Source organism: Hirsutella rhossiliensis, assembly GCF_020360975.1.
Source record: "Hirsutella rhossiliensis strain HR02 chromosome Unknown scaffold00005, whole genome shotgun sequence".
NCBI classification, from domain to species: domain Eukaryota; kingdom Fungi; phylum Ascomycota; class Sordariomycetes; order Hypocreales; family Ophiocordycipitaceae; genus Hirsutella; species Hirsutella rhossiliensis.
In genome coordinates this window covers 4,756,711-4,777,947 of record NW_025408671.1, presented here as the reverse complement: position 1 = coordinate 4,777,947, position 21,237 = coordinate 4,756,711, and positions in this window count along the sequence as shown.

Genomic DNA, 21,237 nt, shown 5'->3' with positions numbered 1-21,237 from the left:
GTAGTAAAGGGCGCTTCTACGCTAAAGATAAGGAAAAGTTTATAAACTAAGACTAATAAGACGTTTATAAGTAAAAGCAACCTCCTTAGTACGTCTATAAAGATCGTTAGTACTTAATACTAACGGGCCTTATTAGATAGTAGGATATTACCCTTAAAGACGCTCGGATAATATATAAAGGCGTTAAAAAGATAAACGGATTTACTAGGAATAAGGCCTACTAAGAAGAGTATATCGTCGATATATATAACTTTCTCTATAGAGCTATCGATAAACGATAGGCTACGAGCTTTAGCCTTAGCGCGATAATTAAGATCTTAATAAGAAGTATTAAGAACGCGGTATACCCCTTACCTTACCTACTATCGGTTTATACTAACTATTAAGGGGAACCTATTAAAGATATAAAAGATAGATATATAAAGTACTATAAATACCTAAACGATAAGGAGTATTTAATTAAGTTTACCGCTCTTACTTTTAACCTTAGTCGCTTTATATATAAATAAAGGTATATAACTAAAGTTATTAACTTTTTAGTAGGACTAAATAAAGGGGGACTTTACTAGGGAGCGTTCTTTTAGGACTATAAGGAAGGAAACTTAGTCGTTTTTAATGCTTAGAAAGAGAGATAGCACGCTAGACTCTATACGTTCTTATAAGTATAGCGGTAGTTTCTTTATATCCTCTAAGTTCCTTATAACTTTACTTATACGCTAGTCCCTTATACCGCTTAGTAGGAAGGGTAGGAATATAGCTACTTAGCCTTAATAATAATTTAATACTAGGTTAAAGGTATAGTTAGGCTATACCTTAAGATAATTAAGTAGCGATACCTAAAGGTTAAAGTAATTCTAAAGTAAAGGTATAAGGTAATATAAGAAGCCCTATAAATAGATAAAATCTTATACTAAGACTAGTATTTCTTTAAGCCGGATAAGAGGATAAGTATAAAAGGCTACGTTAATAGGCTAATATATAGAATCTAAGCTATCGCGGCGAACGAACTTAATTATTATAAGAAGGTATAAGTAATAAGTATAGAATTAGGTAATCGATAACGTAAGCGGAAAGATCGGTCGAAGGAGTATAGGGTAGGATTTTATCCGGAATTTATAACGAGTATATAAGGGGCCGAATAATATATTAAAAGAATAGCGTTATAAAAGATACTTATAAACTTACTTTTTTTATCTACTACTCTTAGGAAAATCCTTTGTCTTTTATAGACTATTGCTCGCTTACTAGTAGACTAATTAGTTAGCTTTCTAGTATATTCTATAGTACTTAAAAAGCTCTATCTATAGTATATCTTCCTAACTTAGTAGGTAGTTTAATTATAGCGTGATAGTTAACGTAAGACTATAGGTTCTAGTATAAGTAGTAGATTTAACTAGAATATTCTATGCCCTACCTACTCTTATATCGCGTATATCTTCGGAACCGCTAGGCTAAAATAAGTAATAGGGTATCCGTTCTACTTATAATTAACTTATATATTTTATATATATTTTTATTTATAAGGATAGGCTTATCTTAACCCGCTTTTCCTAGAAGAAGGTATAGATATCTAGTAAAGGTCTTTATCTTTTAAGGGTTATTCCCTTAGACTATATTATAGAGCCTCTTTTTACTAGCTTATTCTATAAAGCCTCCCTATACTTATTATTTCTTTATAATAGTAAAATAGGAATATAAGGGTATATCCTTATAATTATATATAAGCGATATTATAAGGTAGTAGAGTTTCCTAGTAGTTTAATAGCGGGGTTAAACGACTATAAAGGATACTATCTAATTAAGGTTTAATAACTTTCGGCGGAGTCTTTCTTATAAGGATTCCTAAGTATAAATAGATTTACTAATATAACTATATTATTCTAAGAGATTAAAAAGAATAAGACCTCTAGGAAGTCCTAGAAGTAGTTAACCTTTAAGATAGGCCTAGCGGATAGAAACCACCGCTTTAAAGAGATATAGAACTAGCTTATATAGTAAGGAGAGCGAGAAAAGAGCTAACTACGCTAGCTACCCTTATAGAGCAACCTAACCCGATCGCTTAAGCTACGCGCGGTTTCTTTATAAGACTCCTCCTTAAAAAGACCCCTAACTATCTAATTATATTAATAGGAATCGAGAATAGGCCTACTCCTCGCCCGCTACTAACGATCCCTCTAAACGTATAAAGGAGTAAAAGACTTATAACCGTACCCCTACCGATAGCTTAATAAGAAGCTAGTAAGGAAGAAAGGTAGATAGCGCGGCTACTAACTCGCCCTAAGACTTTAAAATTACTAAGCGCTCGGTTAATTACCCTAAGGCTAAAGACTCTAGTAACGCCTACGGCGCGCCTTATTACTCCCTAGAAATAAAGTATAGTAATAGCCTCTCTAGCTATAGTTCCTATAAGGTTTATACTAGGCTTTAAACCCTCCTAGGTTAAAGGAGTTAAAAACCTAGGAATATATTAAAACTACTACTAGGATATTAACGACTATAATTCTATATATTTATATAGGACTACTAGCGACGCAATAATAACTAGTTTATAAGACTTTATAGCTTATTTAATCTAGCTATACCTAAAGCTATAGACTAGTAAAGATACTAATTACTTTATTTCCCTAACGCCCTTAAGAATAATAAGCGCGAATACTTAAGAGCGTATATAAGGGGTAGTAGATAATTATTTAAAGAAGGAAGTATATAAGTAAAGATAAGAAAGAGCTAAACGAGTAGCTTATAAGTAAAGGAAGGAATAAATAACATAAAAGGAAGGGATTATAGTAAAGGAGAAAAGTTCTATTAATAGTTTATTTACTTACTTATATACTTAGGAAGAGAGCCTTACTTATTATTATCGCGCCTTTTCTATTAGTATCTTAGGTCGGAAAGTCGCTAGGGAGGAGTTTAATAGGTAAGATCGCACCCCTATAGATATTAGCCCGTTAAAAGGATAAGACCCCTAGCACCCCCTCTTTTAACTTACTTTAAAGTATAATTAAAGGCTTTATAAAGACCTTAATTATCTAATTAAGTATCTTCCTTAATTATAGTTAATTTAAATTTTTATTTTTCCCCTTTAAAGTAAAGGCTATTAGTTACGCGACTTTAGTAGAGATAAAGAGATATAAAGTAAAGAAATCTCTAAGACTTATATCTATAACTTAAGGCCCTTAGAGCTATATATAAGACCGATAATTAAATAATTATATAGTTAATTGCTCTATTAATCCTTAGCTATATACTACGTATACTTTAAGTATATACCCTCGTCCCTATTAAAGTATCTACTTAAGTACTTTCCCTATTATAAGTAAGAAGGAAATTAGTCTTTATCCCCTTACTATATAGTAAGCTTCTAGCCTCTTACTTAGCTTTTAAATATTATAAAGTAAGTAAAGGTATATATATATATACTATTTATAAGATAATATTAATAAGCTATACTAAGCTTTTTTATATATAGCTAGCCTATATATATATATATATAGGATTTAGCCCTTTATATATAACTATATAGCTTAGGCTATAGCCTAAGCCTATAACTTATAATAGTTAAAGACTTTTATATAATACCCTCCTTTTAGTATAGCGCGGCGCTACCTTATTAATAGCTTTTATATAACTAGGCCTTAGGCTCCTTATACTAATAGCTCTACCTTACCCTTTTTCGTTAATTATACTAGCCTTACTAGCTTTATTATTCCTATACTTATTAACCTAGGTAGCCGGTACTTAGCTCTATACTTATTAGCCGGCTAGCTATATAAATAAGAGCGCGGCTTATTATATACGCCCTTAGGCGGCTAGCGGCCGGCCTAGACCTATATAGGTCTTAGGTTACCTATCCCCTTAGCCTTAAGTAGCCTCCTTTACTAAGGGGTATATAAAAAGGCATCCTTTTTCTTTCTTTTCTTTCTTTCTCTTTCTTCTTTAACTATAGTAATAGTAGTAATAAGTAAGTTCTACTTTACTTAAGGTATTAGCTTATTCCTAGCTATATAAGCTACCTTATTAATAAGTACTTATAAGAATAGCTATAGTAATAATAGTAATAATAGTAATAATAATAACTTTAATTAATAAGTCTTTTATCTTATAAAGTAAAAGGCCGCGGTTTATTATACTAACTTTTATAATAGATATATTTACCTCTCTCTCTCCCTCTTTATTTTTCTTAGAGTATATAAAGTTATTTATCGACGCTATATTAAGCGCGGCTAATAATAACTCCGCCGCTACCGCCGCTCTTACTTATGCCCCTATAACCGCGCTTACTACCGCCGCCTCTACCTCTACTACGCTAGCCGCCCTTATATTGCCCTTTTAAGTAACGACGCCGTCCCTACCGCCGCCTATAACGCCTAGCCCCTCTACCCCTACCTCCGCCTTTACTACCCTTATAAGTCCGCTACCTAGCGAGCGTAGTAGCTCTTTTCCGCTAACTTCTTAAAGTATAAGCGCTAAGTATAGGCTAGAGCCGCCCGCGCGGCCCCTTATATATAGTATATATCGTAAGAGCTCCCTTACGCCGACTAAGCTAAGCGCCGCTATAATAGTAATTATTATTAGTATGTATATACTAGCTATACTTATAAGGCGGCGCCTCTTATCTTACTTACTATAGCGTTAGCTTAAAAGGCTAGCGCGTATAGGTAGATATAGGGGGCTACTAAGAAGCGCCTTACCGCCGCCGCCGCCGCTTACTATAATCTCCGCGCCCTTAAGTACTAGGGCCTTATCCTTAAGTAAGTTCCTCTCCTTTAGCTCTTTTACTTCCGCTATTAACTCCCTTAGTACTAAGGATACTACCTTTATCGCTTTATTAGCGGTCCCCTTACCTATACCCGCTACTACCCCTACTACTACTACTAGCCGCCTCCCTCTTACTTCTACCGCCCTTAAAGCCGCCGCTACTACTAACTAGCTTATAGGCTTAGAAGGCCGCTTAAGCACCTTAAAGAGCGCCGCCGCCGCTAATAAGATAAAGGAAGGTAATAAAGATAAAGATAACGATAATAATAAAAGTAAGGATAAGGAGTAGGTCTAAGTAGTTTAAGGGCTCTACCTTAAAATAAACGCTATTTTTATCTCTACTTATATTATTACGCTCGCGTTATTATAACTACTTACTTTACTTTATTTACTTTATAGTCCTAGCTTAAGCTACTATTAATAGTTTATTAGTCTATTATTCTTATTTACTAGCCTAAATAAAGCCTTAAACTTATTAAGGGCTATAGCTCTTATAAACTTATATATAGGTTCTTATATAAGGTCGAGATACCTATATTACTTAACGAGGACCTCTTAGCGTTTCCCTTTACTAACCCTTTTCTAGCGCGCGGCTTATATCTCTTTAACTTTAAACTTATCCTTTCTCTTTACTTTAATTATAGGCGGTTAAGCGTCCGCTATTTCTTATTTAAGTAGTAGGTTAAAGGAGGCTCTATAAAGGAGGTCTACGTTAATCTTATTATAGACCCCTATTAAAAGACTATCGAGCTCTATAACTTATAAGCTAATAACTCTCTATACTATAAACTTTATATATAGCTAGTTAAGCTTCTTCTTTAGCTATACTAACCTATAGTTATAAAGGTCTAGCTATACCTTATCTCTTACTATAAACCTATTTATTAAAGCCTTAGTCTTATTAGCGTATTACTTTTAATATTATACTATAGCGGCTATCGTAGATTAGTAATAATCTATAGTCTCTTATAGCTTTTATATAAATATAGTAGTATAGCCTTTTAATAATAAATTACTATACTACTTTACTATTATATTTATAGTAAAGGGAACTAATAAAAGTAGTTTAAAGCTATATATTATAAGGAAAGGGGCTATCTTAATAAAGGTATATAGTTTACTATTTAATATAAGTTAGGCTATAAGGAGCTACTAGTCTTAGTCTACTTAGTTATAGGCTATAATAGCCTATAAGTAAGCCTATACTTCTTAGTTAACCCTTTTAGGCCCTTTATCGGTCTATAAGTAATATACTATACTAAGTAGCTATATAATTTATAGTAACTAGTATAGGTACTATTAAAAGCGGCTAGTTTAATTCGATCCTTTATTGCTTATAATAAAGGCTAGCTAGCTATATAAGCGGGCTTAGTACTATAGGAAGCGCTCTATATAAGACTTTATATCTATAAACGGTATTAGCTTTAATACTATAGACTTACTAAGTCGGTCCTTAATTACCTATATATAGTAGTTACTACCTTTTATAAGTAAGAGGTCCGTTATAAAGTCTATCTATATATATATATAGAACTAGTTAGGCACTAAAAGCTACTTAAGTAGTCCCTTAAGCTATACTTTCTAGATCTTAGTATAGCTATAGATATTATAGTTATAAAGGAAGTAATAAATATAGTATTATAAGAGGAGCTAGTAAAAGTCTTTTATAAGGCTAGCTACTATACCTTACTAGCTTAGGTAACTTATAATACTAGAGTTATATATAAGCTAAACTAGCCTCCCTTAGAGCTCGTTTTACTTATCTAGCTCTAGCGGTCTATCTTTCTCCTTAGCTTCTATAGTATATAGTATACCTAGTACCTATAGTCTCCCCCGCTAATATAAGTGCCCTTATAAATCGATATAATAGTTAGCTACTTATACTTTTAGCTTTAGCTTTAGATTTAAGCGTTATATACTAAACTTAATAGCGCGGCGTATACTATTATAAGTATAGTTAAGAGATAATATCCTATCCTATAAGTGTTAAAGGGCTTTATCTTAAAATACCCTTACCGCGCGCGCTTTAGGGCCGGTCTATCCCTCCTCCTTAGACTAAGGTAGGGGTATAGGGAGGCGCCTATCTATTAGCTTTATACCTTCCTCTATTAAGGAAGCTCTTATATAAGTCTATAGCGCTTTTTATAGGATAAGCTATAGGTCTCGCGCTTTAATATCTACTTTTATTAGCTGGTTTTAATCTCGCTAAGAAAGCGTATTTAGTACTATAGAGTCCCGCCCTAGCTAGTACTTAATCGCGATATTAAAGTATAAAAGGTACTCCGCTTAGCGGGCCTATTACTTTAAGAGGTACTAGCGGGTTATAAAGTACTTAAGGTTCCTATAATTTATAAGAACTTCGAAGCTCTTATAGCTCTAGAGCTTTACTTACTATTACTTAAGGTAGCTAATAATCGCTAGTATCTCCTTATCGTAAATAGCGTAATTCCGCTTTACTAAGGTTAGCTTATAAGAGTAAAACGCTATTAGTTACTTTTGCTTATTTACCTCTTAAAAAAGCGTCCCTTTAAGTGCCTAGCCGCTATAGTCCGCTTTAACTAACGTAGACTAGTTAAAGTCCTACTAAAGTAATACTAATACTTATAAAAATAGGTCTTTAAGCGTATAAAACGCTCTTTCCTATATAAGCCTTTAATAAAAAGTAGTCCTTTTCCTAGTAATCTTATTTAAGGGTATTATAATATATAAGAAGCCCTTAATAAATATCCTATAATAGTTCGCGAACCTAAGAAAGCTCTATACGCTTATTTATATAGTTAGGGCCGCTTAGTCTTAAATCGCTTAGATCTTTATAGGATCCGCTTATATACCTATACCTATATAGATAATAAAGCCTAGGTACTTAACCCTTTTAACCCTAAATTCATACTTATTTAAGTTAAAGTAAAGCTTATAAAGTTAGAGGCGCTTTAAGACCCTTTATACCTTCTATATATAGTCCTTATAAGAGCCGCTTATATAGATAAGGATATTATTTATATATATAGAGGCGAACTTATTAAGGAAGTCTTAAAGTATATTATTAATATAATACTAAAAGGTAGCGGGCGCTCTTAAAAAGCTAAAGAGCGTTACTATTTACTTAAATAAGCTATAGTATATATAGAACGCTATCTTTTACTTATTACCCTTTAAGATCTATACTTTATAGAACGCTTACTTTATATCTAGCTTTATAAACTACTTTACTTTTAAGAGGTTATAGAGTATATCTAAGATTAAGGGTAAGGGGTAGCGGTCTAGCCTTATAATTATATTTAAGGCCTTATAGTTATAATAAAACTATATCCTGCCCCTTAGTTTATATACAAATAAAACTAGCGCTCTTACTTTAAAGCTACTTACTTAAATAAAAGCTTTATTTAAGAGGTCCCTTAGCGTTTTTTTTAGTACTAGTAGCTCCGCGTATAATATACTATATAGCGGTTTAAATAGTATAAGTAGTTCCTACCCTTTTTTATTAGTATAGAGTATAATCCTATAGTCTACCCTTAGCTTATATAAGTTAAGCTTATTTACTTCCTAAGACTTAAATAGTAGTAAAAGGTTATAAAAGCGCTTTAGTATTTACTACTATAGCTTAGCGGTCGACTTTAGCTTCTTTATTTAAAGGGCTTTATCGATATCCGCTAAGCTAACTATATAAACCGCTATACTAGCCGCTACTTAGCCTTCCTCCCGCTCTACCTATTATATAGTTCCTATAAAGATAAAGGTAAGGACTTCTTAAGCTAAGTATAAAGCTTATACGCTTAGTCCTACGCCTATAAAACTATCGTTATAGTAGACCTATTATTATATAGGCCTAAACTATAGCTTCTTTTAGTATAAAACTAAGTATAACTTTATATATAATAACTAAGGTTTCTTAAAGATTAAGGGAAACTTTAGTTAAGAGATTATATAGGCTATAATAAGCTTATAGTAGCCGTTAACCTTTATAGCTAGCTATATAATACCCTTAATTACTATACTTTCTATTACGCTTAAGGCGCCCTTTACTTACCTTAGGGCGGTCTTTTCTACTAGTACTTATATCTCTTATATAAGCGCCTCGTCGACTATAGCGTAGTACTAGTAGCCCTTATCTATAAGAGCAGCGATAAGTAAGGAGTTATTAATTATAACCTATATTAAAGTAAGCTCCTCTTTTATATAAGCGGATAATTTCTCTTTCTCTTTTACTAGTACTAGTAATTAAGGCTTTAGAGCCTATCTTTACTTTAGAGCTACTCTTTTTCCTTTAAGCTAAAGGGGGCGGAGTACTTCTTATCGTTTAAGGTAAGGAGCGGTTCTATCTTTACTACTTAAACCGCTATAGGCCGCTTAGCTAAAAGGAAGGAGTATTTTAATATAAAGTATATAAACGCGCCGTAATATAAGTAGTAGCTATTAGCTTTCCTCTTTTTAATTTTATCGCTTATTACTTACTTCGCCTACTACTTAAAGTATAAAGCGGTATAGGGGTTAGTTAACGGCGTCTTCTTACTACGTTTAGCTTAGTCTATATAGGTAGCCGATATTAAGGTATCCCTATCTATATTAATAGCTAGTTATTTATCTTATAAAAGGGCAGTAATCCTATTACTACTATATAGCGTGCGCTTATAGAGCTTTTAAAAACGCAGCGTTTACTTATAGCCTTATACTACCTTTATTAACTAGCTTATATACTCGCTATAGTTAGTAGGTATAATTATAAGGATAAGTAGCTCTTATAGGGCTAGCGTAATCGAATTCTATAGCTATATAAGCTTCGCGCTATCTTCTTATACTATAGTCCCCGCTACTTATAAGAGCGTCTCTTTAAAATTAAAGAGGAATTCGCTAAAGGTTTATCTATCTTTTTACTTAAGGGTCTATAGCTTATCTTACGCCTTCTCCTACTCTTATACGTTGCTAAACGTTTATATAAGGTATTAAAAGAAGTCTTATAGGTCGCGTTTACCCTTAAGGCTACCCTTATCTTAGAATCTAAAGATCTACTATATCTAAGGCTTTAGTAGTATATAAAAGAGTAAATACTACGCTATATCGCGATAGCTATTTAAGCCCTATTTCTTATTAGTTATAAACTTTATTTATAGCTAGCTAAAGAAAAAGTAAAAGGACTTTAGCTTACTATCTTAAGTTAGCTAAGGGAGCGGCTTCTACGTTAGTAGTATTACTACTATAACTAGCGTTAAAGAGGTTATATAGGTTAGAGCTAGTCTTATAGATAGCTCCCTTAGTATAGCGAGAACCTTATCCTTCTTACTAGCTATTGCGCTTTTAATCGCTTCTAAGATAGCTACGATACTTCTTATCCGTCTAAGAAAGGGTAAGGTACTTCCTTAAGGAGGTAGTACCCTCTTTAAAGAGATATCTATTATATCTATTAGTTAATAGCTTATACTATTATAGAGTAAGTAGAGGCGTATATATAAGTGCTATTTATAAGATAATATTAATAAGCTATACCGAGCTTTTTTATATATAGCTAGCCTATATATATATATATAGGATCTAGCCCTCTATATATAACTATATAGCTTAGGCTATAGCCTAAGCCTATAACCTATAATTGTTAAAGACTCTTATACTAGAGTATTATTATATTTATATTATAGAACCGTCCTAGGAAATATAAAAGTTAAGTATAGGTATCGTAAAGCATAGCTTAATTTTATAGTTATTAGAGATATCCCTTAGTATAAGGCACCTAAGAAGCTAAAAAATAGGTTTTAAAGAAGGAGCTAAAAAGAGGTATAAAGAGGAGGGTAGGGGTATAAAGGGAAGTAAAAGTAGCGATAGCTTCCTATAAAGGTAGCGAGAGATAAGACGGATATACTAGTAACGGCTAGAAAGGAAGGGAAAAACTAGTAAAAAGCTTAGTAGTTAAAAGGATATTAGTAGCTTCTTTAAGTAGGATCTTCTTTATTAATTAAGATACTAGATAGGTATAAGGAGGGGCGTTAGATAAAGGAAAGAAGCAGAATAAAGGCAATATAATAATTACTCCCTTACCTTTATTATTACCTTAGTAAGAATTAAATCTCTCTACCCTACCTATCTAACCCCTTACTTTTAATTTTACCTTTATATATTTTTATATACTTCTTATATCTCTCTTTACGAGAGTTATAAGCCTAAGAGGAATAGAATTCCTATACCTTCTAGCTACTATAAAAGGCACCTTTCTTATATCCCTTATAGCTCCCTTTTACCCCTCTTACTAGAAAAGCTAATTTTTAACCGACTTTTCTACCCTTCCTTATAATAATAACGAAAACCGACTCCTTTACTATCCTTATAGTCTATAGGACGATTCTTATAAAGCCCTAAGATTAGGATAAGTAGGTAAAAGAGCTATAGGCTCGTATAGATAGAACTATTTATAATTTAGTCTTCTTTAATAAGTAGGACCCTCTTAAGCCCCCTATTTATCCTAGGGTAATAGAATTTATAGAAGGAGCTTCCCTCTTCTCCGAGCTAACCTCCGTATAATAAAGAGCTTTTTCTACTACCTTAGGTAACTATAAGAGTCACCGTAAGGAATACCTTTATAAGATAAAGCTACTAACTACTATACGTATAGTAATAACGGAATCCGTTAGTACCGTAAAGCTAATCTCTCTTTAAGAGGAAGAGACTCCTAGGTAGTAGCTTTTAAAGCTAGAGACCTTAATAGCTCCCTTAAGGGGCTATATAACTAACCGTATTAAGAAGACTTATATAGTATACCTAGGAGCCTTTTTTACTAGGAACTTACTAGCTTTTTTATAGCTAACTAAGTAAGAAGAAATCCTTAAGGAAGCTAACTAATACTTCCTTATAGAAGCTCTTTCTAGCTAGTAGCTATAGGATATATCTCTGCTAATAAAGCTTATTAGTAATAGTTACTTAACTATCTTTTAAGAAGCTAGCCGGGAACTAAACGAAGAGGCTGCTAGAGTATAATAGTAAGTAGTCTTATTCCTTTATAGCTAGTACTCGACCTAGACAGCTCGACCTACTGCCCCTATAGCTGCTATAGCCCTTATTACTGCGGCTCCCGCTACTGCTACTATAGCTATTGCCCCTCTAGCTCCTCCTCCCTTAAGAGTATTAACACCGTCTTTAACAGCTACCCTAGGCCCGGCCCTGGCTCCGCCTCTTACTCTAGGCCCGGCCCCGGTCCCGTTAGTTAGACCGGCCCGACTAGTCCCCTAATAGACCTTTTAGTCCGTTAGTCGAAAAATTAAGGAACTAGTCGAAATCGAACCTCTTCGTTAAAATTAATAATAAGGGGTAAAAAGGGGGGGTTTTTAAGCAGACCTTTTAGATCGGGACGAGGATTCCTCGAAGAAATAAAAGACTAAACGACGAAATAGCTACCTAGTATATAAATCCCTAGGTTATCTATTATTATAATACTAATAAGTCTTCGAGGAAAACCGACCTAAAGGATTTAATCCTTTAAAGAGGCTATAAGAAATAATATAATAGTCTCTTAAGGAGGACCCCTCGTTATAGAAGAAGATAGATAAGATTTAGGTTACTAAGAAATAGTAACTAATAATGCCGCTGCCCTTATTTAAGCTATAAATTCGAGGGAAAATCGTTAGTATAGTAAATCTAGTATTCGTCTTCCCTATAGATTAGTAAGACTAACCGTTAGGACCCTCCGACTATCCCCTACGAAAATCAGCTATCCTTAACTTTAGTACTTCCCTCGATATCTATAATATACTCTTATAATTCCGGTCCTTTAAAAAGGCATAAAAGGAATATCTTATTACTAGGGAATTAACTATATAGATAGAGGGATATAGAAGGGTAAATTTTACGATGAAATTACCTAATAGGTCTATATAAATTCTTCGAAGAAAAAGGGTAGCTTTTTACCCTTAATTTTTAACGAGCTTAATTTCCTTCCGCTATCTTCGAGAGGAAGGAATCTTCTAGGATATAACGTCTAAGCCTATAAGGCTAGTCTAGAAGAATTAAACTATTAAGCTTATCGAGGAGAAATTCGGTTAATTTATTCTCGAATTCCGACCTATCCTTAGGAAGGAATCTCTTAAGAAGTTAGCTTTCCCTACTAAGAGGAATAGGTCTACTATAAAGGACCCTCTTCTAGTAGCCTAAGGAGACGGTCTTCTTTAGTACGTACGACTTAGTTACCCGGGCCCCCTAGCTTTATATAAGCTAGGATAATAATAGGGCGTATAAATAAAGGGCTTAAAGACCGTTAAATATAAATACTATAGCTAAGGAAAGACTAAGAGACGAATTTCTAGACGAACGCCTTTATAGCTAGACTAGCTATATAAGGAAATTTAGGTTAACTAGACCGACGTCTCTAAGGACTAGGAAAGCTTTATTAGGGTAATGTTTTTTATAGACGCTTTTTTAGGGATAGTTTTCCCCTATTTCTTATAGACCTACCTAAGTAAGTATAACTAGTCTGCCCTCTAAGACTTTATTAACTAGATAAAATCCTACTTTAGCTACGAGGTAAAGAAGATACGGTTTAATAGAGAGCTATTTATAAAGGATATCTTAAATTAGCTTCGAAAAAGGGGCATTTTACCCCTCCCGTTAGTACTAAATACCTAGGCCTAGAACGGAGGGGTAGAAAGATTAAGGGGTACTATAATAGAAAGGGCCTATACGATAAGACTTACTATAAGGCTTCTATACGACCTTTAAAGGGAAGTCGTTAAGACCGCCTATTACCTTCGGAACCGGACCCTAAGGGACCCTAGGGGACTAAGGGACTATAAGGACCTAGAGACCTTTTTTAAGACCTAAGGAATAAACTAGAAATCTCCCTTCGAGCTCTTTATAAAGAAGAGGGCCTCGCTAGCTTACCTTTATGCCTACGGCTATAAGGTATATATAATAACTACCGATATATAGCTAAAAAGGAAGAAGAAAAGAAAGCTTAATCCTAGAGCCTTTATTAGTTACCTTATTAGTTATAATTCTATAAATATCTTCTAGATCTAGATTCCTCTTTTATAAAAGGTTATTTCGACTAGGGATATAATTTTTAACGAATTTAGCTTCTTCGATAGAAAGAGGGATTAATAGCCCCTCTTACTCTTATAACGTTAGCTAATTTAGAAGATTTAAATCCCCCCTTTTTAATAGTCTTAAAAAGAGGTCCTAGATAAGGAAATAGAAAAAGAAACTAACGTCGAAGTAGTCGAGGATAACGCCGACTTCGAAGAAGAGGAAGCTACTAGATTAGATAATCTAGACGAAGAAGGAGACTATAAGAAAGCGGTAGAGCTAGAATACGCCTACCTACCTATGCCTCCTCCTACGTAAGAAGAAGATCTAGAAGTAGCTTTTTTAGTTAGTCTTCCTATCTTAACCCTTAAGGGGGTAGGAAAGGTACCTCTCTTAAAGGATTATCTAGCTGCCTTTTTATCCCTACTTCGAGAAGTAAAGGAAGGTATAGGGCCCGATATAAAAGAAGACTAGTTTCTCCCCTATTTCGATCGTTTTTCTAACTTCTATCTAATGCCTATAGAAGACGGTTCCTACGGAGCGTTTATAGTAGGCTAGCTTTTTAAGCTATAGCTATTAGTAAGGAAGGTATATAAAAGAGACCTCCTAGACCTACTAGTAAACTAAAAGTAGCTAGAAAAACACCCTTTTAGAGACTAGTTTTTCTAGGCCTAGAAAGACTACCTAGCCTTATATAAAGAGATAGGGTCTTTTAAAGAGGTCCTTAAGGAAAAAGTAAGAGGAAAATAGGTCCTTAGCTATAAGTAGGTCTTTATCTATAAGACTAATAAACACGGCTTCCTTTAAAAGTATAAAGCCTAGCTAGTTATCTATAGGAATTAATAGGAAAAAGGGGATCTTCCTACTAAGGTAACTACCTTAGTAGGGATGTCTTTTTAGACCCTTATAGCTATAGTAGTAGAATTCGACCTCGAGCTCGATTAAATAGATATAGTTAACGCCTTTATTAACTGCCTACTTAAGGAAGAAGAAGTTATCTATATATAACTTCCTCTTAGTTTCTAATAACTAGGAAAGGTTCTATAGCTTAGGAAAGCTCTATACGGACTACGAAGATTACCCCTTCTTTAGTAATAGTATTTAATAGGTTCTCTTAAAGCCCTAGGCTTTAAGAAAGTCCCTTAGGAACCGTATATAATATAGAAGGGTAAAATTATAGTCTTCTTCTATATTAACGATATTATCTAGGCCTACCTAAAAGAGGAAGAAGCTACTACTAGGGAGGCTATATAAGGCCTATAATAAAGGTATAAGATAACTAAGCTTAGGGAGCTAAAGTAGTTCCTAGGGATATAAATCCTTTAGAATAGGTCTTAACGGACTATCTAGCTTACCTAAGACGCCTATATCGATAAGGTCGCTTATAAATTCCTCCCTAATTCCCTCGATAAGAAGCTTCCCTCTACGCCTATATTAGATAAAGAGCTTTTACCTAATCCGTCCTTTTAAGCTAGGGAGTAAGAGAAATACTAATATTAATAGAAGGTAGGCTCCCTACTTTTTTTAGCTATTTCTACTAGACCGGATATCTCTTTTACGGTCTCCCGGCTAGCTAGGTATAACTAGAATCCTAGCCCTAGGCATTTAGAAGTAGTAGATAAAGCTATCCTTTATCTCTATTTAACGAGATTATATAGTCTATGCCTAGGAGGGTAAGGAAGGAAATTAGCTACTGAAATCTTCCTCTATTTAAGCGATTCGTCCTTTATAGATAATTTATTAAATAGAAAGAGCTTATAGGGGTATATTATATCCCTTTTTAGAGGAACTATTACTTAGAGAGCTTCGAAGTAGGCTACCGTTATAACTTTTAGTACGAAGGCAGAGCTACTAGCTCTTTTAAAAGCATTAAAAGAAGCGATTTTCCTTAGCTAGCTACTAATATCTCTATAACTATAAATTCTAACCCTACTAGCTATAAAATATAATAATATATAAACTATATAAATTCTTACGGAGGAAAATAGTAAGCTATCGACCTAGCTATAGTATATCGATATCTACTAGTATTAGTTACGCTAAGAGGTCTAAAGGGGACTTATTTCTATCTATTAGGTTTTAATAGTATTAATAAAAGCCGACGGTCTTATAAAGCCCCTACTAAAGTAAAAGCTAGCTATCTTTTTATAGTAAATTAAGCTAAAAGACGTTCGAAAGAAGCTATCCTTAGAAGCCTGCCTTAAGAGTCTATAAGAGGAGCTAATAGTATATAGGAGGAAGGAGACGCCTATAGCTAAAGAGAGGAATTAGGACTTATCCTAAAGGAGGGCCCCTAGCTTAATTAGGACTTATTCTTTTTAAAGGCCCCCTTTTAAGGACTTACCCTTAGAGAAGCCCCCTTTCTTATAGGACTTAATTTCCTCCTTAAGGCCCCTTTTTCCTAAAGTAGGTCTAAAAGAGCCTAGGGCTAAAACCCGGATTTCTTAAGTAAGGGATAAGTATAAACTAAGACCTCCTCTATACGCTTACCGGCCTAGGTATTTAGCTTTACCCTTTCTATAAGGGCAGGCTATAGCTAAGGGGGTGTATCGCGAAGCGTAGCTTAATTTCGTAGTTCTTAGAGATATCCCTTAGTATAAGGGACCTAGGAAGCTAAAAAATAGGTTTTAAAGAAGGAGCTAAAAAGAGGTATAGAGAGGAGGGTAGGGGTAAGAGGGGAAGTAGAAGTAGCAATAGCTTCCTATAGAGGTAGCGAGAGATAAGACGGATATACTAGTAATAGCTAGAAAGGAGGGGAAAAACTAGTAAAAAGCTCGGTAGTTAAAAGGATATTAGTAGCTTCTTTAAGTAGGATCTTCTTTATTAATTAAGATACTAAATAGGTATAAAGAGGGGCGTTAGATAAAGGAAAGAAGAAGAATAAAGGTAATATAATAATTACTCCCTTACTTTTATTGCTGCCCTAGTAAGAATTAAATCTCTCTACCCTACCTATCTAACCCCTTACTTTTAATTTTACCTTTATATATTTTTATATACTTCTTATATCTTTCTTTATAAGAATAAGTATTAAAGATTATAGCTAGTTACTAGACTAAAGCTAGTTTATACTTTTTAATAAACCTTAAGGGGACGCCGTTTAGGCTTATTACTTTTTAGCTTATTATCTTACTTAGCGCTATTATAATATTAGCTAGCTAGATCTATTAGTTAACTATAAAGGTCGCCTTAGCTATAAGCTAAGGTAGCCCTTAGGTTATATTAGCCTTTAGTAAAAAGAACTTAGCGGCTAATATCTAGGCCTTCCTTTTAAAGGTTTCTATTAGTTAGTCCTTACCTTCTTTTAATAGTAGTAAGATATAAGTCGGTTCTAGTAGTAGCTTACTATAAAGTCTAGCTTACTTTTTTATATTTTAAAGCTTAGCGTTATCGGCGCTAAATTCCTTTAAGAACTCGCGCTAGTAAGCCCTCCTTACCTCGCGGATAGTTTATTTCTAAGCCGCTATCGCTTTATATAAGTCTTCTTAGTTTACCTTACTCTTTTCCCGCTTATACTTCCTCCTTACCCTCTTAGCCTCCCTTATTGCCCTTCCTACTTTTAAGGTAAACTATATATTGCCCTTAAGTAATACTCGCTCTTAGCGCGGAACTATAGCTATCGCGATCTACGCTAAGGTAGTAAAGATATAGTCTAGGTCTTAGTCGATATCCTTTAACGTCTAAAGTATTAGCTAGTATAGTCTTAGCTAGGATATAGTCTTAGCTTTAACTAGCTTAGCTTCCGCTTTTTTCTACCTTAAAGCTAGTTTAGGCGCTTATACCTAGGTATTAATATATATTATAATAGTCTAAGGGATATAGTCCGACCTAGTTAAGTCTAGGTTAGGCTTAATATACTATATTCTAGTTTTTAGTATAGCCTATATTAGGTCGATAATACTATCCCTTTAGCTATAGAAAAATCTTATATACTCCCTTCTTAAAGTAGTAAGTTTAAGTTATAGTCTTAATACCTTTTATATAAGTTATATTATACCGTCTAAGGTTTTATTATATCTATCCTAAAGTAAGTAATAGATATTAAAGTCCCTTACTATTACTATAAGGTACTTTAGTTTAATTATACTTAGGTCCTATAACGCTTTAGTCCTTATAGCCCTTAGTAGTAAGTAAATTACTTATAATTTAATACTATCCTTAAATACTACCTTACTTTAGTTTAGTTTAAACTAAGGTAACTATATCCCTAGCCTAAGCCTCTTATATATATATAGCGTATACCTTCCCTCCTTATAAACTAAGCTATAGGGCGCTGCTTTAAGGGGTAAGGCCCCGCCTCCTAGTATAGCTTTTACTTCCTATAGTACTATTAAGTTAAAGCTAGCTTAGTAGTAAAGCGCTAGCTATATTAGCTTATATCTTTTTTATATATTCTAGAATAGTACTTTTAATTATATATAAGTAGGGTTAAGGTAAAAAGGGTTATTATAACGACCGATGTTATTCCTAAGGGATAAACCTATCGAGGGGTTTATATTAGTAGATATAATAGGGCGTGGTCTAAGCAATAATAAGTATATTACGTTAGTAATAAGTCGGAGGTCGTAGACCGTAGACTATAACTAGGTAATCAGAATTAGAGATAGAATCGTAATAAAGATCTATATTAAAAGCTAGAGAGCTATCTGTCTAAAGGAGTGAAAGTAGGTGGCTATATATACCCGTAGAGACTATCCTTAGATCACGGTCTTAGCCGTGATCCCCTTCATGGCTCACTATAGCTTACTCGTAAGCTATGCTCCTAAATAGTGATCTATCTATATAAGGCTCACTTAGCTTACGTACGCTCTAGGTAAGCTAAGCCTAAGTGACTTCTCGTCCCGACTATTGTTCCGAGCCGCCTTATTACGTAAACGTGGCCGGCTCTCCTACGGCCCGCTGACCGTGGTCGTAACACGATGTCTCCCCTCCTTTTAGTCTTGTCCGTAAGACCTGCTGCTGCCTTAGCCGCCGTATATAAATATACCCTTATCGCGCGTATATATGTTCCCCGTTTCGTCCTTTCTATCCCTTAGGATATGCTGCTAATAGTATATCTAGTCGCGTATCGAAGGATCGTTCTCGTAAGACCCTTAAGCGCATTCGTTTAGCTAAGTCTATTAATCGTCTTAGTTTCGACGTTATGCCGTGTTCTTTCTATTCGTCGCGCGGCTTCCGCTATAAAATGCTAGAGAAATCTTCTAAGTGTGCCGAATATATACGGCGGGGTTATTCCTACGATGCGTCGGGCGTAGCGATCAGCTCTCGTAGGTGACTTCGTTGTCCTGCCTATTATTTGCAGCTAACGTATTTCCTAGTGTCCCGAATAAATCTAGAGTCCGATCGATTAGATAAAGAAGAAGAAATTACTAAGGAGCGAATGTTAAAAGCTTAAGCCGACCTAAACGAAGCCTTAGCTCGTTTAGCGCGGCTTCGCCGTTAAAAGCGCTAGCTAAAGACGAAGGGTACCGAGATAGTCTATCGGGGCCTTCGTTCCTTAGATAACCTTAACGAGGCTAAGCGCTAAGAATCTAAAGCGGTGGTCGATGTTTAGTCTATAGGTAGATTTAATATAATTAATTAGAATACTATTAGTTCGTTAGGCGATTTTACGATGCCTAAGGTAGATTTTGCTAGTAGAACTATCGAAGTAGAGAACCGTAGTAGGTTAAGTGCTTAAGTAGTTCCTAGGTATTTTCCTCTAGTCCGTATCCCTTCTACTTAATAAGGTATTCTTATTACTAACCTTGTTTTCTTATGTCTAGTATTTGTTCTACTTCGTATTCTTAATCGTCGTCGACTTCGATTTTTTCCTATAGTTTAGCGTTTCGTAGTGCTAGTTCTAATAATAAGATATAAAATATCGGGTATATCCGTATTATCGTTAGTAGCGAAAGTTCGTAGTTAACTTTTAAAATAGTTTTCTTAACCTTAAACGGTCTAAGTTTCTTAAAATCTAATTTATTGCTTAGTCGTTTTATTTTAATATTTCGTCGTACGAGGTAGACTATATCTCCCTCTCGAAAGATTAGTCCTTATAATCTTTTTCGATTATAGTAAGTAAATATTCGTTCCCTAACGAATTAAAGTTCTTATTGTATTTCTTTATATAATTTTCGTAGCTAATCTGCTTATAGTATCGCTCGTTCCGCTTATAGTCCTTATCGAGTAACCTTAAATGCTTCTAGGTTATATCTATAATTAGCGTATACTAGTAAGAGCTTAGTTATTTCCGTGACTAAGCTATTGTAAGCTAGTTGCGCCGTTAGTAGCTATTTAACCTAATCGTTTTATTCGTAGCTAATATAGTATCGTAAATATTATTTAAGCGTTTAGTTAAGTCGTTCCGTTTATCTATCTATTTATAGGTAATAAGCTATGCTAAGCTTATATTTCGTCCTTAATTGTGCTATAAGAGCTTGCTAAAACTTAGCTATAAATATGCTTCCTTTATTAGAGACAATCTCGTTTAGTAGTCCGTGATTGCTAATAATTATTCGTAGGAATATATATACTAGCTCTTCCGTATTGCTTACTTCTTTATACGGTAAAAAGTATCTATACTTCGTTAATCTATCGGTAATAACGAATATACTATCGTACTTAACGTTAGTTATAGGTTCTTTTAACGGTAGTAGCTTTATAATATAGTCGAAAGCTATTAAATCCTATAGTTTCTCTAGTACTAGTAGCGGTTATAGTTCTCCGTATAGTTTATATCGTTTAGCTTTACTTTATACGCAAAGTTTATATTCTTTAATAACTTATCGTACTACTTTCTTAAGCTATAGGAAGTTATATTATCGTTTAATCCGTTCTATTATTCTTTGGATTCCTTAGTATCTATATATTAGATATTTATATATATCTTATATAACTTTATCTCGTAATTCTAGTAGTATCTAGATTTTATTTTTATATATTAGAACTTCTAAATATTCTATATCGCATCCGTTTAGTACTTTATATTCTTTTATCTATTTTAGGATCTTTTAGTATATCGAGTTATCGGGTTATACTTTAAATATTGTATTTAGCTGTCGTTGCTAGTAGTTCCCGTTTTCGTTGATTTCTAGGAGCTGTCCTTTCGCTATAGGTGCCCCTATATCGTAGTCGCTTCGTCGACTAAGGGCATTAGCTCGACCGTTTTCTATTCCTTTTCTATAGATTATTTCGTAGTCGAATTCTAATAAGTATTCGGCCTATCGGATCTATCGTCCGTTTAACTATTGCGTTATTGTAAAATATAAGATATTCTTATAATCTATATAGACCTTAACTTTATATTTACTTCCGAGAAGGTAGTATCGAAATTCCTTAAAAGCTTAAATAATTACGAGGAATTCTTTATCGTAGATAGGGTAATTAAGTTCTACGCTATATAGCTTTTTCGAGTAAAATATAATTAGTCATAGTCTTTCTTTATTGTCTTTTTATCCGATTTATACTCTTAGAGCAAAGTCTAATATATCGGTTTCG